This window comes from Chenopodium album, chromosome 4 (genome assembly GCF_948465745.1).
Source record: "Chenopodium album chromosome 4, dcCheAlbu1.1, whole genome shotgun sequence".
NCBI lineage: Eukaryota > Viridiplantae > Streptophyta > Magnoliopsida > Caryophyllales > Amaranthaceae > Chenopodium > Chenopodium album.
The window spans coordinates 4,656,512-4,675,067 of record NC_137837.1 but is presented as its reverse complement, the minus strand read 5'-3'; the positions used below and the strand labels follow the sequence as shown (position 1 = coordinate 4,675,067).

The 18,556-nt window shown below is 33.9% G+C and overlaps 1 pseudogene across 1 annotated transcript; it reads left to right on the top strand.

Annotated features, from left to right (window-relative positions):
• The first annotated feature begins 2,974 nt into the window (after nucleotides 1-2,974).
• On the top strand, nucleotides 2,975-17,097 carry LOC145628649 (pleiotropic drug resistance protein 3-like; annotated as a pseudogene). The gene is made up of 24 exons (XR_014111468.1): nucleotides 2,975-3,366; nucleotides 4,690-4,813; nucleotides 5,087-5,172; nucleotides 6,502-6,586; nucleotides 6,912-7,071; nucleotides 7,163-7,239; nucleotides 8,331-8,384; nucleotides 8,474-8,564; nucleotides 8,663-8,964; nucleotides 9,064-9,342; nucleotides 9,699-10,012; nucleotides 10,463-10,623; nucleotides 10,703-10,806; nucleotides 11,184-11,337; nucleotides 11,419-11,547; nucleotides 11,676-11,749; nucleotides 11,862-12,195; nucleotides 12,290-12,580; nucleotides 12,984-13,067; nucleotides 13,196-13,329; nucleotides 13,439-13,666; nucleotides 14,782-14,953; nucleotides 15,363-15,617; nucleotides 16,714-17,097. The product of XR_014111468.1 is annotated as a pleiotropic drug resistance protein 3-like (transcript).
• The last annotated feature ends 1,459 nt before the right edge of the window (nucleotides 17,098-18,556 follow it).

Sequence of the window (18,556 nt, the reverse complement as noted above, 5' to 3'; positions counted from 1 at the left end):
AATTAAACATACCCCAAGTTTATTAAAAATTACTTTTTAATTAATAAAAATGAGTAACTTTAAGCAAAAAATGTAATAGAGAACCCGTACAACAATATAAAATAAGTTTTTATTAACTGTTCAATAAAAATAACAAAATTAATTTAACTTTAGCAATAATAAGGCGAAGAGAATAAAGACTAATGGTGGAGTTGGTGCATATGGTCCTAATTGTAGAGACTAGTGAGTGAAAATGGGTGGTCAATGAGCTTGGTTTGTAAGAGAATACAAAGTAAAAGGGTCTATTCCTTAGTTTCTCACTAAAATACGAGGACATAGTGATATATTGTACTACCTCTGTTTTTATATATTATTACTTTCTCCAATAAAATTCCGCGCATGAAGAAATGGAATAAGTATTTAAAAACGGAGGGAGTAGTAGAAACTAAAAAGTGTATAATCGTTGCAAATAATATAAAACACAAGTGGTAAAAAAAAAGCGTCCTAGTTTTCAAGAAATGCTTAAAGTAAAAGCTAGCAATTCAGAGAAGCCTAAAAGGGTAAAACCAGATACTCCATTACACTTCTATTATGAATATGATGATGTTGAAGGAGCGATTTAATTTATCTTTTGTATCTTATTTTCGCAATCTTACATAATAATCAATTTTATAAATAATCGGTATATGAGTATTAATCGATTATATCTTCTAGTATGTCATAAATTAAACATATAAAATTATATGAGTAATAATTAAGTGGATGACATAAATTATTTTAGTCTTATACTCTTATCAAGGGTAGCTATGAAAAACTATTATGGGGTGGATGTATGGTTAGTTGTCCAAAGGTCACCTCGCATCCTTGAGGTGCGAAGTTCGATTCTCATCGGGCACAAATTTCATCCCCCAACTTTTCCGGGCATTGTCAACCTGGTAACGCTTGGGTCACTCACTAGTTTGAGATTACATTACAAGGTGAATTTCTCGCCAACTACGTCAATTCCTGCACTCTTGCTAGTAATCTTTACCGTATATACTAAACCAGGTACTCTGCACTTACGATTGAACTCATACTATGATGATGTTCAATTTATCTTTTAAATATCCTATGTTCGCAATTCTTACATAAATATCAACACATTCTCGTATTTTATAATCGGTAATCTAAATTCCCCAGCAATTGAATTGTATATTGAATTAAAAATTGTCATTGATTACAAATTTCATTTCTAATTTCTGCATATTTTTCCTGATTTACAGGCGGAATATCATTTAGCAGCTCAACAAGTTCGAGGATAATCAAATTTCAAATTAAGCAGGCACATTTTTCAATCTCCTTACTTTAATTAAGTTTTTTTTTTTTTTTTTTTTTCTCAATTTCTTAGTATTACTTGATTTTATTTGCTTTTTAAATTTATCTGCTTATTTTAGGAGTTGGGTAGTGTTTTGCAAGTAATTAATGAGTACGAAGTATGTGGATCGCAATTTTCTGTTTAATTTTTGGTTGAATTTAGAAGTATTCTCCTAAATCAAATGTATTCACCCCAGGAAAAATTTATGAACTTGATTAGTTTATTAGCTTAACTTTCAAACTAATCCACCAATAATTACAGCTAAGCAGCAATATACTTATATACACGGAGTATCTATATTAGTACTTCGTAGCTGACAATTTGGTCGTCGAGGGTTATTCTTAGGGTGCTTGTCTTGTACTCTCTTCGTTGGGATGTAGTTGTCGCATTGTCCCAACCCCTTGTTATTACGAGTATTAAATGATCTTACCCAGATATGTAATACTTCGTATTTGTCATCTCTATTCACCCCCAAATACTTACTTTTATGCGTGACATATAATTTTGGACGAAGGGAGTATCTGTCCATTGAATAAACTCAAGAAAAAGCAATACTTTTGCTATATTTCTACTTAACAAGGAGTTGGGTTGAGCATAAGATGGGTATTAATTTTGATTGTTATTATATTTGATGATTTGACTCATGGAGATCTTCTTTGGATATGCAACCCTTTTACCTTAAGAATCTGTATGGGAAATGCTGCTGATTACTTGTTGCAACGCAGTGTTCAGTCTGAGAAATCCTAACACTTTCATTCACCAAGTATTATTCAATACATGTCAACTTATGGCAATTTTGAAAGTTTAATGGGGGCGGCATTTGGTTCTCTGTAGCATCATTGCTTACATAACTAAACACACTTTTTGTTATTTTTTCGTTTAACATCAAAAAATAATATTGCTATAATATTCTCTTAATTATTATGTATAGGTTAGATAGATAACACCCTCAAATTTTAATTATTCAAGTTGATTTCTATCTACTATACTCCACTTTCTTTCTCTCCTTGTATATTTTAAATCTTTATTTTTCATTTTGAATATATGGATCATGGATGTTAATGTCTTGCCAATGCATAAGATGACACAATTACTCCGTTATTAGGCTATTAACTCTTAAAACTATAAAATGTCAACTATACTGCTACAGCCTGCAGGTCAATTGTTTAAATGTAAATTCAATGCACAATGTACTTTATACTATTTTATATGCAAGTGAAATGACCTTTTAATTAATCATCAGTTCAGATCTTGAATTATTAATTTATTAAGTACGTAGCTTGATTACAATTCATTTGTGTTAGTAAGCTAAGATAAATTATCTTGTGCAGCTGTACTCAGATCATATAATATTCATTTTCTGCTATTCATTTAGATTGTTCTATGCTTCTATGTCAGTCTTATGTTATTTAAATTAAGTGATGGTCATGTCGCATGTCATTCTTAGTACATGCATCCAACCAGTGTCCCATATGTGAGAGTCAAATTTGTATTTTTTTGCAGATCTGAATTTTGTTAGACACTGGTGCACTTGTTATGTTATTTTTCTGCATGTGTATAAAATAATAATATAACAATTTAGTGAATAGATAAACCCCTCTCCTATTTTCCATTGTCTTCTTTGCTTCCGTGTGTCCTTTCTAGTGCTTTGCTATGTCTCAATTGTTTGGTGATGAAATTGAACCTCAGCATTCTGAACTGGCAGAGCATGGTAAAAGCTCAAGATTGTCATTCCGGAGTCACACGTCCAGTTTCAGAGGAAATACATCTTTGGACTCTTCAAAAGATGTCCATGATGAGGAGTTTGTTCAGGAATGGGCTAAAATTGAGAGGTTACCAACCTATCAAAGATCAAGGATGTTATTGTTTGATGAATATGATGATGGAAGCACAATTAATGCCAAGGGAAAACGGATGATTGATGTCTCTATGCTTGGACCTCTAGACCGTTATCAATTCATTGAGAAGCTCATCAATCAGATTGAACGAGATAACCTTCGGTTGTTGCAGAAACTTAGGAAAAGAATGGAAAAGTAAGTTTTATCACTATTATGCATGATATGAGTAAAATATGTGTACTTTCTCATAGCTATATATTTGCCCATTTAAAATCTAGTACTTCTATTGTATTGGTATTTTTTTTTTCAATGGGAGGGGGGAATATGGTGATGTTAGGATTGTTAGATTAGCCAAAAAAGCCAAAGAGACTTTGGCCACATATCCAGAATATTTAGATTTTGTGACTGCTTGTCTCACTAGATTCCCCTTTACTTACCTCTATGAGTACAACTTGTGTGCTTCTCTTTTGGATCCTGGAGGATGGAGGGTGGGTGGGAAGTTATTCCATTATGGATTTTTGGATGCCCTAAGAATGTTTGCAAGATTTCATTTAATATATTACATTCTCACATCTACGTTTACATTTACTTTTAAATTTCCACTTGTTCTGTGATGTAAATAATGCTAACTAGAGCATATCCTAATCTGAATGGGATTCAGATTAGTGTAAATATTTAAGCAAAAATGGAGTATTACCGAATCAATGGCTGAATTGTTTTCTAGATATTTTAGTAATATTATCTTTGACAATGTAATCTATATACTTGGTTTGATAAAATGGCTAAAATAAAATCGGTTAGGGTAATATTGGAAAATTAAAATAATAACTTCAATAAGATTTAATTAATTAAATCTAATTACTGGGATAAATTAGAAATTTATAGATAGTATGTGGTCTGGGCATATACTAATTTAGCAAGAGTGGGTTTCTTTGTGCCAGTTAGATTCATCTCCTTTTTTTTTTTTTTTTTTTTTTTTTGCGTGTTGGTAATATATTATGATAAATATGGAACTCTGGCTAGCTGCAGGTGATATTTTTGGTGGAACCATGTAATTGTGATTACCATTGATAAAGAAGATAAAGCCATTTCAGATTAACAAAAATGTTTCTTGTGGAGGAGTTCTGTTGTGGCATAAAGCTGATTTTTCCTTTTAACGACCTATAAAAGTAGTGTGCGAGTGCTTCATGATCTTTCTGTCTACTTGAAGTTTGTATACTTGCAAAGGTGTAATGACCCCTATGTACCCATTTGTCACAGAATATAGGATTCACTGTATTTTATAGTTGTAGAATTTACATCTCAAAAGCACGGAGTTTAATTGTCAGCGAAGTCATATTGCTTGCCTACTGTTTAAATTATTTAAATTAGTTACCTGCATGTATTACACTGATTATGATACACCCAAAACTAAGTGGATGTATCAGATTGCAGCCACTAGAATTGATTGAATGCAATACTTTATCACTTTTTGAAATATGGTCTTCTCTAAACTTTTGCAATTCTTCTCCTGTGTAGAGTTGGGTTACAATTTCCTGCTGTCAAGGTGAAGTATAAAAACCTTTTTGTGGACGCAAGGTGTAAGGTTGTGGATGGCAAGCCCCTTCCTACTCTGTGGAACACTTTTAAAAGCAGTCTTTCTGTAAGTACATGAAGAATTTGGAAAAATTCATATGTAACAGTAGCTCTTAGTTGTAACTCGCATTATGTATTTATGTAGATCAGTCATTGTTTGGTGTCTGGAGACTCTGGACTATGACTTCATTTACTAATATTTAACGAATGCATGAAGCTGAATAGATGCTAATATTATTAGAAAATAGACATTGTTATTTTCTAAGCTAAAAAAAATGTCGAATTTACCAAAAGGAAGACTTTAGTCAGTGTCTCTGAGTTATACTGTCCTGTTGTACAGGTCTTTTCGAAGTTAGCAGGGTCTCGACTGCAAGAAGCAAAGCTTAGCATTATTAAGGATGTCAGTGGTATAATCAAACCTGGGAGGTCAGCAAATAATTTGTCTACATTATGAGTGTTTAACTTTGTGCTAAAAAGATTCAGACAGAACAACTATTTCATGTGTAGAAGCTTGTATGTGGTCTTCCCTCATTTGGTGCTAAGAATAGTATGAAAGAAAGAATTACTTTTATGTGAATAAAGTTGTGTGGCTCTTCCCTTATCTGGGTCGAATATTATTTTGGTCAAGTGGTGATCAATGTCACGCCGCTGCTACATAATATGATCTTCAATATATATCATTTGTCAGGGTGCTTTCACTATTATGCTCTCTCCTTGATAAAGTTTTGTGCTGCTCAATTCGTATCAAAGGCCAGTATGTCTTACTGGTTCAAAGATGATCACATGAAGATAAATTGGTACACTATTCATTTTCGGTCTTGTGGGTGGAGTTTCCAACCATTATCACAAATTCACAATTCACATTAATGTAACATTCTAATTCTGCTGGAAACATGACACTACCTGGCTATGGGGATTGTAGGTGTTTTCTAATATTCTCAGACTGAAGTGTTTGAGACAACATTACACTACCATACTCCTTTACTGCTAGTCTTCTTCTAATCCAAGCTGGTAGAATACTGATGTTGTCTGTCATAATTTATGGGTTTGCGATTCCCTTTTCTTCTTTAGATGTGCTTAAAATGACGTATCACTAATCCTATGTGGCCAAGTTATATGGAAGCAAATTAAAGAGACATGAAAGGGGAGTGGGGAAGACACAAAGTGTAAATTCCTTAATTCAAGCTTTTGCCTCTTATATGGGGTCTGCTACTCTGCTGTATAGCCCCATAAAGAACTTGATGCTTAGGCTTCAATTTTAATGTTACTTGTAACTTTCAGATTTGTGAATTTTTAGCTTTCAAGAATTCCTAGTTTTAAAATAGCTTCAGTTCTCTATAAGGAGTAGCACAGTAATACATCTATGATTATGCAGATTGAAGGTTGGAGAGCTTTAACTAATTGACAGTGTTGAAAGCTATGATATCTATCTCTATGTTCAGAGTAACTATAAGGTTACTAGCTTTGAGATTCTGTGGGATTAAAATGCTGTCAATTCTCAGCTCTCCTAATAATTACATAACATCTATAAGTCTGTGCATCTTATTATCATATGTACCCTAATCTGTTTGAGTAATTCTATTTTTTCTTGGGGGATTAAGGTGGGTGGGTTGGAAGGGTTGCTAGCGTACAATAGGTGAACACTAAAATAGTTATATTAGAATTATTAATATCAACTCACAGATCTCTAGAGTATCAAGATGTATTACGTTTATCTTTCCAAAAGTTTTCATGTAGTTGCTGGTGTTTTTGCAGGATGACTCTACTACTTGGTCCACCTGGTTGTGGGAAGAGCTCCCTTTTGTTGGCACTTTCAGGAAACCTCGACAGCTCTTTGGAGGTTATATATAATTAAATATTATGACCTTTCCTTTTCTCTTATACACTTGCATGATATTGTCTAGTGCAGTTAAAACATGCTTTTTACTTCTGTATTTCCTTATTTCTTGCATTTTGGTTCTGGAAATGGGAGGTTTTTACTCGAGGTTTTACTGGACTTAAATCTGTTAAACCTCATTGTGATCAAATGCATGATTCTATTTTGAAAGAAAGATCTTAAATCTTAATAGGGAGAGACCATGAATGGGGCTAGTAGGAGTTTTCATTTTAATAGAACCACTGTTTTGCAACTCTTACACATATTGTTTCTTTTTCTTTTTTTGCAGCTTAAAGGAGATATAGAATACAATGGGCACAAATTTGAAGATTTTATTCCTCAAAAAACTTCTGCTTATATAAGTCAGCATGACCTGCACATTCCTGACATGACCGTGAGAGAGACAATTGATTTTTCAGCTCGTTGTCAAGGTGTGGGTAGCCGTGCAGGTATGTTTTATTCTGTTCCTTATTAATGTTTTTTTTTTTGAATGACCATTCATTAAGTCCAAGTAATAATGGAAGTATTTTGCCTCTTTAGACTTGTTAATTGAGGTCTGTAAACGGGAGAAGCAGGAAGGAATCATTCCAGATGCTGAGATAGATGCGTACATGAAGGTATTTCAGCTATGACTTTGTCTTTGCAGTTTTATGTATGCTGTATTGCTAATCTGATCCCTTGCTTCCTTCAATTAGGTATGATCTATATCTAATAAATGATACCTTTTCTATTGTACTAGTTGTATCTAAGTTGGAATTTGACAACTCACTATGTTTTCGACTTAGGCAAAATAGCATTGCAATTGCATCATATTATAAGTTGAAAGGTTTGTCTGTGGTTAAAGATTAGTAGGTTATTATCCTGTTAAAGCTCCCTGTGATATGTGAGCTATGAAAATTACCTCAGTTTGGCATCTTGCTTTGCTATATAAATTTAAACACTTCATCCTTTTTTTTTTTTTTTATTTATTTATTTTTTGATGCATCACTTTATATGTATGGAAGTTTCAATTTAGATGTTTCACTTTCCTTTTTAGTTAATAAATTCTCTCTATCTCTTTCATATCACATAATTTCTCTCTCTCTTCTCCAAAAATTGCCTAGGGGTCTGTGATTTTAAAAGTAATGCATCAAAAAAAGAAGAAAGAAGTATCAATTTAATATAAATCAATGCCAGCAAAGGAAATGCTCTTGATTCTAGTCCTTCATTTGATTATTTATTAAAATTTGATTTTGGTTGCACAGACTTTAGTGGTGATATAACCCTGTCATTATGGTCATTTAAGACAAGATAACTCCCACAACCTCAACAAGTTAATGAGTTCTTCATCCCTTGATCCTGAGTGTATATTCTAAATAGGAACTCCTCAAGAGATTGCTGTATCTTCTTATTCCTGGAATCTCTCCTCCTTCACGATATGAGAGTATATGAGGCATTTGCTTATTTTTTTCTATATTTCTTTCAATTACCTAATAATGGAACCGACAGTGCTCTTCACCCCTTCCTGCTAAATCTCTAAACTAAGTGTTTAAACTTTACATAAATGATTAAAGTAAAGCATACATGAGATGCAGTTTGAAAAAAGAAGCATAAATTTTTTTGGTAATTTTAATCTCTGATTTTACTATCATAATGCTTTTAATAATTTTTATTTTCTGAAGTACCATACTGTTTAGTACACGTGTGTATTGAATCTATGTTTACACAGGCAATAGCTGTCGAAGGATTAAAGAGTTCCCTGCAGACAGACTATATACTAAAAGTAAGTTTTTTGGAAAACCTGCTTCATATTTGATTTATTTAGCTTGCTGCCAATCATGCACTCGCTACTTGCCATCTGTTCTCTGGCAGATTCTTGGACTTGATATATGTGCTGACACTATGGTAGGAGATGTTATGAGGAGAGGTATCTCAGGTGGTCAAAAGAAAAGATTGACTACAGGTGCTTCATTGAATTATGCATAAAACAACTATTCTGTAACTTAAATTAGAACATACCCCATCAGTCTGAAGATTTGTTGTTATAATGGAATTTTATAGGTGAGATGATTGTTGGGCCAACCAAGGCATTGTTTATGGATGAGATAACGAATGGTTTGGACAGTTCTACTGCATTTCAGATTGTCTCGTGTATTCAACAGTTGGTTCACATAACAGATGCATCTGCATTGATTGCCCTTCTTCAGCCAGCACCAGAAACCTTTGATCTTTTCGATGATGTAATTTTAATGGCAGAAGGAAAGATTGTGTATCATGGACCTCGTGATTGTGTCCTGGAATTTTTTGAGACCTGTGGTTTTAGGTGTCCCAAGAGAAAGGGAATAGCTGACTTTCTTCAGGAGGTAACAATTTTCAAGTCTGGTATATGGTGATGTAGACTTATTATTATGAAGTGACTGCAGAGGTGCAATTTCCTCCACTTTATACCCTTCTTTCTACAGGTTATTTCACAAAAAGACCAACCACAGTACTGGTTTCGTGAAGAACCTTATGGTTATATCTCTGTAGATATGTTTTGTGAGAAATATAGGGTATCTCATGTTGGAAGGACTTTATATGAGGAGATTTTGCAGCCACCAGTGAAGACACAGGTTGACGATTACGCTATCTCCTTTAACAAGTTTTCTCTGCCAAAGGGAGAACTCTTCAAAGCTTGTATGTCAAGGGAATTCCTGCTTATGAGGAGAAACTCTTTCATATATATATTCAAAATTATTCAGGTAGTGTACAGTGTGCTTGCTCCTTTTCTTTGTTCTCTGGAATTTTTGTTTTGACCGATAATTTCAATTGTTGCTTGCTATTCATGCATTTGTCGTGGCACGCTTGTATATGTTTGTTGTGTGTATACATGTGCATGCGTGTATTGTTTAAAACATATATATAACCTTTTCTGACTTAGTTATATAAGTAGCAGCTATAAAACTATGAGGTTATTGATTCAAACTTCAAATATCTCCTTTACTCCTTCCCTTAAATGTCAGATTCAATGTTCATTTTATGTAGTGTATATATATAAGAGCTAAATGTAACTGCAGCCTAATTAAATTTTTTCCCCCTGATATTTTTCCTCTTGCAGTTGGTCATTATAGCTCTGATAACAATGACTGTATTCGTACGTACACGGATGCATGTTGACATTCTTCATGCAAATTATTATCTGGGTGCTCTGTTCTATGGTCTTATCATGCTTCTTGTTGATGGATTTCCAGAACTGTCAATGACTATCATGAGACTTCCTGTTTTCTTTAAACAGAGAGACTTATATTTCTACCCTGCTTGGGCTTATGCAATTCCTGCCACTATCCTGAAGATCCCTTTGTCCATTTTGCTAGCTGTTATCTGGACCTCACTTACTTACTATACCATTGGATATGCTCCAGAAGTTGGAAGGTAAGTTTTGAGGAGTTTTGTGCTGTGTACCAAAATTAGTCAGTATATACCTCAAGTAAGGATGCTTCATCACAATGACACCATATATACATGAATTCATCTACCCTAATCCATTGAGGTGAAGTAAGTTTGTCTGGTATAGTTCCTGGTGAATTGGTGATCTAATTTGAATTTTAAAATTGACTTTCAAACTAAAGTTTTTTATGTAGCTCAGCTTACCTTATGCAAAATTGCAAACAGCTTTGTCTATGAGTCTTGATTGGTTAGGAGAGAGGTTGCTTACATCTATACCTTCTTAAACACTTTTAATGCTGGGCTCTTCCTTGATTTTTACTGTCATTGTTTGGTTGCTGTGTCTGAATCTAACACTCATCGATCTTAATACTTTTAAAAAAAACTGTGGTCAACTGGTTATTGGTGTAAATTTTGAGAATTTTCTGTGTATGTCAGGTTCTTTTGCCAAGCTCTTCTATTCTCGGGTGTGCACTTGGCATCAATATCCATGTTCAGGCTCTTGGCTTCTCTGTTTCGTACCACAGTTGCTTCCACTTTTGCGTCCGTTATCTTCATACTGTTTGTTTTCATATTTAGTGGATTCATAATCCCACGATGTAAGAGTACTTGTGAAGTTTTACCTAGTAGAATTTCAGATCATCTGAGTATATTATTTACCTGTGTGTTAACTTGCAGCTTCGATGCCAGTATGGTTAAGATGGGGATTTTGGGTTGTCCCACTTACTTATGGAGAGATTGGTCTCGCAACTAATGAATTCCTTGCTCCAAGGTGGCAAAAGGTAAGCTGTTAAAGGCATGAAAATTATGATTGATTTGACCTGCTAGATTAAACAATAGGATTCATCTCAAGGATATATCAAGAACCTGCTACAAGATTATCTTGGACATTCTTGTTGTGTATCTATGTGTTGGGACTGATTATTGACAACTACAACAGCTAGTTGGCTATCGGCTCATGCCTTCTTGGATAATGATATTCTAGCTAGGAGTGTCATATTGTCATCCTCTCTAAGTTGAACGAGATCATTTGATGGGCATCTGCTTTCAATGCCTAAAGCTTTAGGCTATGGGCCTCTGACACTTCAAAGTGTTGCTGGTGTACAATACTTGGTGTATGCTGTCCTCAGCCGTTGCTGATTCTTATTCTTATCTGTAGATGCTTGCTTCAAATACAACGATAGGTCATGAAGTTCTTCAATCCCGTGGACTACTGTTTGATGGTTACTTTGTCTGGGTTTCGGTTGGCGCTTTGTTTGGGTTTTGCGTACTTTCCACTCTGGGGTTTACTCTAGCATTAACTTTCTTAAAGGGTGAGACTGTCTTTTGTCTTTTCCCTGAAAAAAAGTCATAGTAGCATTACTGATTTACAGTTTTCTTGATTATATTTGTAGCTCCGAGAGCATCTACAGCTTTCATCTCTAGAGAAAAACTTTCTCAATTACAAGGATCAGGAGATCCATATCAAGTAGAGAACGAGCTAAAGAGCTGTGGGAAGAAAAGCTGTGTAGAAGCTAATAAAGGTTAAAAACATTCATCTGAATTTCCAGTTAATTAGCATTACTCGTGTGGACATTTTTCCCTGTAACATTTATTTCTATCCTCGCAATTTTTTCGACCAGCATTCTAAAACGTCTGGTAATCATGGCAGGTTATATGATCTTGCCATTCCAACCCTTTACTGTAACATTTCAGAATGTGCAATATTACATTGATACCCCAATGGTAATATCAAAACTAAATTTTTTTAAGCTTGAGGTCCCCTTCTGCAATAAGTGGTTCATAGGACCCAAGGAAGTGAATGTGTTATACGGAGTAATAAATTTTCTTCTCTTAGGAAATGAGAGAACAAGGCTTTACTGAGAAGAAACTCCAACTTCTGCATGACATCACTGGTTCTTTTAAGCCAGGTGTCCTTACCGCGTTGATGGGTGTCAGTGGAGCTGGAAAGACGACTCTTCTTGATGTTCTTGCTGGAAGGAAAACAAGTGGAACCATCAAAAGGGGAAGTTCGTATTGGAGGGTATCCTAAGGTTCAGGAAACATTTGCACGAATATCAGGCTATTGTGAACAAACAGATATACATTCTCCAAATATTACCGTTGAGGAATCACTGATCTTTTCTGCCTGGCTTCGGCTTCCTGATAATGTTGATTCAAAAACCAAAACAGTATGACCTTAATTCACCTGGAAAGAGTTGCATTGCAAGTCTTGTTCCTTCTTATTTTGAAGGTTACCTTACAATATTCTTAATTTCATTTCAGGAATTCGTTAACGAAGTCCTACAAACTATTGAGCTCAATGAAGTTAAAGATGCCTTAGTTGGCTTACCTGGTATTAATGGTCTATCAACTGAGCAACGAAAGCGGCTTACTATTGCTGTGGAGCTTGTGGCCAACCCATCAATTATATTTATGGATGAGCCTACAACAGGTCTGGATGCAAGAGCAGCTGCCATTGTAATTAGAGCAGTACAGAACGTTGTTGCTACTGGCAGAACTGTTGTTTGCACCATCCATCAACCAAGTATTGACATATTTGAAGCATTTGATGAGGTAGGATACATAGGATACTTGTCTCATTGATAAAAATGCTACTGATTATATCCTTTGAAGCATTTGCTTGCACCCTGATATATTACCACTAACTTAACTTTATTGCAATTCATCTACTAATAAACTTCACCATTTAAGAGTGAATGGAGTTATACAAGATACAATAAATATCTTGTTGTTACAGTAATTCCTCTTTGTCTAATGTAAAGACCTATCTACTGATGGATTGATGATGTCTTTACAATTTTACATGATGTAATGCATCATTGATTAATTATTATCCTGAAGTAACTGAGACATTTGTTTCTCACTTCATGCTCTACTTCTACTGTTTAATATGGAATTGTTAGGCGGGAGGTTGAATTTTAATGGTGTATATGTATTGTTTTACATTTTACTGCAGTTGATGCTTTTAAAAACTGGTGGGCGCATAATCTATTCTGGACCCCTGGGTCAGCAATCAAGGAAAGTTATTGAATATTTTCAGGTTGTTCTTTCTAAAATATCCTAATTTTGTGCTAGATCTTTTGTTTCGTAGTTAAATTGGATTTTCACTGCCTCATAGATTTTTCCCAAGTCTTACCGTGGTAATTTTTTTCATATATAATTGAATAGACAATACCTTCTATGCCGAAGATTAAAGATAACTATAATCCTGCAACATGGATGTTAGAGGTCACTTCTGCATCTTCTGAAGTTGAACTGGGAATCAATTTTGCCGAAGTTTACAATAACTCTGTTCTATGCAAGTAAGTGTATTGTGTATTGTCATTTAGTGATTGTTGCACTTCTTTCCTTATCTATTGTATTTTGATTTATCAGTTCTTTATGTATCTTCTCGCGTCATGTTGACTCCAGGAACAATGAAGAGATTGTACAGAAGCTAAGCGTCCCTTCTGTGGACTCTAAGGATCTCCATTTCCATAGCCGCTTTTCACTATCTGGTTGGGAACAATATAAATGTTGTCTTTGGAAACAACAACTATCTTACTGGAGAAGCCCTTCATACAATTTGATGCGCCTCTTGTTTTCCTTTGTGTCATCCCTAATATTTGGATTGTTGTTCTGGCAACAAGGGAGGAGCATGTAAGTTGGGCCTTTTCTTTAGGAATCTAAACTTAATCCACTGTTTCAATCACTAGCCCTCCTACAACTAGTGTCAGTATGGAAATATAATATCCTGAAAAGATGCACTTATTGTAGACCTAACTATTGGGTTGAGGCAGGGTCAATATGGTTCAATAAAAGGTCACCTTGTCATTTGTCAGGATACTTGGATGTCAATAGTGGGTGTGTTAATAAACGAGAAGAAAAATTAAAAAGGCGAGACATAAATGAGCACAAGTGAAAACGAAGCTATACATGTAATGTATATTTATTTTTTTTTTGGGTTAATTTCGTTTACAAATTTATTGGGCTATCATTTTGGCCCTATATTGACCACCCTTTTAATTTGACCCTAACACTATACCCATTGGGTTACCCTATTTATTATCTAGGTCTACTAGATATCTGGTTTTCATGTATCCAAATATACGCATGCCATATATGGAATATGGCAGACAAAATTTAGAATTATTGCAAGGTTTTCATGTTTAAATATATATGTATATACTTTTTGTTAATTTTGTTATATTATTTGCTTTTATTGTTTACTCAACTTGTGTTTTGCCAAGTTTTCCTTGTTTTCCTTTGCTACAGTTTTCTCAAAACTTTATATTTTCACTCACATGTTTTTCCTCTCTTTTTTATCCCCTTACCACTTTTTCAAAACTCTCGTTATTTTATTAGTATACTCTTTCTGTTTCTCATTTTACATACTTTTTTTCCAACTTTCATTCAATCGATTATTTTGTTATGCTCTTTTTCCTTTTTGGACGGTTCCTTATGATGATCATGTTAGCCGATTACAAATCATATTGGGACTAAGTCTTTGTTGTTATTGTTGTTTCATTGCAAGGTTTTCATAATTGTACAGAAATTATCTATTTTGCCATCAGTTATGTGATTTCCTGAATTTTAAAGTATTTTTCAGTAAGAAATATTTGGTTACAATCATTTTAAAAGTTGCTATTCAATAATATGTGATGTGTGCTTGCTAGCTGCTACATTTTGGCTTCCATGCCAAATTATATTATGATTATGTTCTTTAAAATGTTGCTTACATATTTACATTAGCAATATGTTCATTGAAATGGCAGAAAAGATGAACAAAGTATGTTCACGATATTTGGTTCGATGTTTGCCTCTGTAACATTCTTGGGGATAAACAACTGTTCAACTGTCCTTCCTTTCATATCAACAGAAAGAAGTGTTGTTTATCGGGAAAGATTTGCTGGGATGTATTCCTCGTGGGCTTATTCTTTTGCACAGGTATAATTCTTTTTTTCATTCCTGGTTTCATTTGGGACATTCTGCAGTCACTAAAATTTGTTTAGTTCCATTATATCCGTAAAAACAATTTTAACTCACAAATAGCATTCAAAAACCATTTTTTTTATTTTTTTATTTTGTTTCATCTTAAAGAGCAAACAAGTATCCAGGTCAAACTTAGTAGTTCTCCTTGTTTTATATCTTCACACATTTCCTTTGAACGCCTTATTTACTTCTCTTTTTTTTTTCTTTTTTTTTTTTTTTTTTTTGGGGGGGGGGGGGGGGGTGGGCGGGCAGGAAGGGGGGTTGCTTCCTATTGTGGACAGAATATGAAAATCTTGATTTTCTTACTCAATTATTTTGCATATCTTTGTTGGCTAGTTTAACTTGTCCAACTGCTGATTTACAGGTCACCGTCGAGCTTCCTTATCTTCTTACAATAGCTCTAATATTCACAGTTATTTCATATCCAATGATTGGGTATTACTTAACGGCCTACCAGTTGATCTGGTACTTCTACGCCATGTCCTGTACTTTGGTGTATTTCAATTACTTAGGCATGATGCTTGCATCATTGACACCAAACTACCAGGTGGCTTCAATCATAGCATCTGCTAACTATGCGCTGATGAATTTGTTTTCTGGATTTCTGATCCCTAAACCGGTGAGTTATTTATTTCAAATATGCCCTTGGCATCAAAAAAAATCTTGGAAATGTCTTCCTTTTTTCATTTAAGAAACATATACCTTTCCCACAGATGACTTTGCTAAACAGATCTGGGAATAACTTTGTTGCATATTAAGCATATACTAAATGATTTAAGCATTAATAGTTGATCTTGTTATGAATTCTGTTAGATATATTAGTCACTTGTACTATTTTGGAGTGTTCAGAAAGGATAGCCACCTTCGGAAAAAAAAGTGCAATATAGTCGGATTTCCTAGAAACATCATCAGTGATGAAGAGAAGAATATGGCTTAACAATTATAAAGGTATTTAAAGTGTAAACTATCTTGTAAATAGTGAAACATCAGAGAAAAGGGGTCTTTATCTTTTCTTTCTGGCTAGAAGTCAAATTACTGGACTAAATAAGGAAATGGTTATCGAGTTTCTGTCTGGTCAGAGCTTCTTGGTTATATTAGAGTAGCAGATAGTTTGCTGGCTGATCAAAGGTCAATTAAGGTTAACATGGCAAGGCTGTTCACATTAGGCTCCCCTCATTCTCTCATGGTTTGGTGCCTCTGTTCAGACATTGGGATAATGTAGAAGTAATAGCTGTAACATCCTGTGGCTATGGCTGACCTGCTTTATTTTCCATTCAATTTTAATATATCAAAGCGCAACTGTAACTGAAGAGGTTTCAGTACACTCAGATCATACAGATGGGTTGCTTGTGATTAGTATTCTTTATAGAGGCAGAAAATAGGCCGTTTGGATCGTGTTCGACTCAGATCATAATTGTTTAATGAGTCATTCAGTTCACGTTCATTTTTTTTAGGAAGCCCCACAAGGGAATTCCTAATGTATAGCTCACGTTCAGGTTGGCTCAGCCTTGTTGAGTCTATTGTTAATTACTCTGTAGCTTTTAATGATAAATCAGTGTATATTAGTCACACTGATTTCAGGTCAGTAAACTCTGTTGTGTGAAATTTTTTTGTTATGTAATCTTGCAAGTTTGGATCAGATAATCGAGCACTAGTTAGTATTGTTAGATCTTTTATAAGTTGGAAAACTAATATTGCAGTGGTATTCATTGCAGCAAATTCCCAAGTGGTGGCAGTGGTTATTTTATTTGTGTCCAACTTCTTGGACTCTACATGGTCTTCTGTCTTCCCAGTACGGTGATATACATGAAGAAATCACAGTATTTGGCAAAAGCACTACAGCCGCTTCGTTCATAGAAGACTACTTTGGGTTAAATCATAATCATCTTGGCCTCGTTGCTGCTATGTTACTTATCTTCCCTCTGACTTTTGCCTCTCTATTTGCATTTTTTATTGGGAAACTTAACTTTCAGAGGAGATGATTAGCTGTAAGGTGCGGATTTGATGGGCTCATCATTTTGTTAAGGTTGGATATCATTAATTTGGCTAATTACTTGATACTTGATTGGTTAATACTTGAGTTTTTCTTTTTTTCTCTATTTACAGCAGATGCTTATATACTACAAGTCTACAAGTAGTTATTGAACATTTTCTTACACAGGAAGCAACCAAGTTATCAAAATACTGGAGCCAGTAGCTTTTATGTTTGATTGTAGCAGACTATTGTGTACAATGTGTCAACTATTCAACCAGTTGTCTAGACTGCGTATAATAATTAAAGAAGCAGATACAAAGTACGTAGTAGTATTTGTAAACAAGAATGTAACTAGGTGATTATATGATTATAGGATCTTGAACAAAATACCTCTCATCGGGTATTTCTCAAATACTTGTATGTAATTTTCATTAAAAAAAAAGAAGAAAAAAAATATACACAATTAAAGATATTTAAATATTAGTTTACAAGAATTAAAAGTTCTAATATGGTATCATATGATCCACTTTTAACAAGAAAAAGTAATAAGCTAAAATGAATAAGTTCTAATGTTATTTGACATCTTAGCTAAATTTTTTGACCATTTCTTTAGTACTATGAATTTATCAATTTAATCCGAAATTTTGCTTATCATATCTTGATCTTTATTTAATAAAAAATAATAATAATAAATAATTAAAAAAAAATGTGCATCTTTTGTAATGTTGTCCTAAAATAAAACTTTATAACACTCCCCCGTCTCAAGCATAGTTCCGTTTAACTTTTTAGCACTCATATGCATGTACTTTATTCTTTTTTATGTATTAGCATCTATACTGGCTTACTCAAACCCTCCTAAATTAATAAGGACTCAAGTTAGTTTTTTTTTTTTTGGTGTGTGATAATAGAGGAAAGTTACTTACTAGTACTCCCTCCGTCCCATAATATAATTCTTGTTTGTGTTTTTTCACGGTATTTAAGAAAAAAGAGAAGGAATGTGGATGAAGTATATTAAATTATTAATAAAGGTAAAAAGTACAATTACAGACAAAAGTTAAAATAGAAAAAGTGGAAAAAAAAAAAAAGTACAAGGTATGTGCAAATTTCAAGGGTGATTTAAAAAATACAATGAATAAAGTTAAAAAAATGAGGATATAATGGTCTTTACCTACTTTCGAAAAATAAAAATAGGAAGAACTCTAAAATAGGAAAACAGGAAGTGTATTATGGGACGGAGGGAGTATATATAATTGTGAGTCACTCTACTAATGTAAATGCTCTAATGTACTTTCTCACCCAATTTCTTAATTTTACCAAGTAACGCCTACATTAATACATGACAAACATACTCTTACGTGTATTTCATTTTTTTACTTCCCTCAAACCCAGTCTAACATTCTCTCCTCCCAACAAACCTTTATCGACCAAGTGTAAGGGTCATTGCTGGAGTTAAAGTCATAATTAAAAAAAAAAAATGTTTAGAGGCCAAATGTTTACCTTTTCAAAATTCTAGTCGTTTCTCCCGCTTTTTTTTTTTTCAATTTTATTGCGTTTTTTTTTTTTAATCATAACTTTTGATCCCG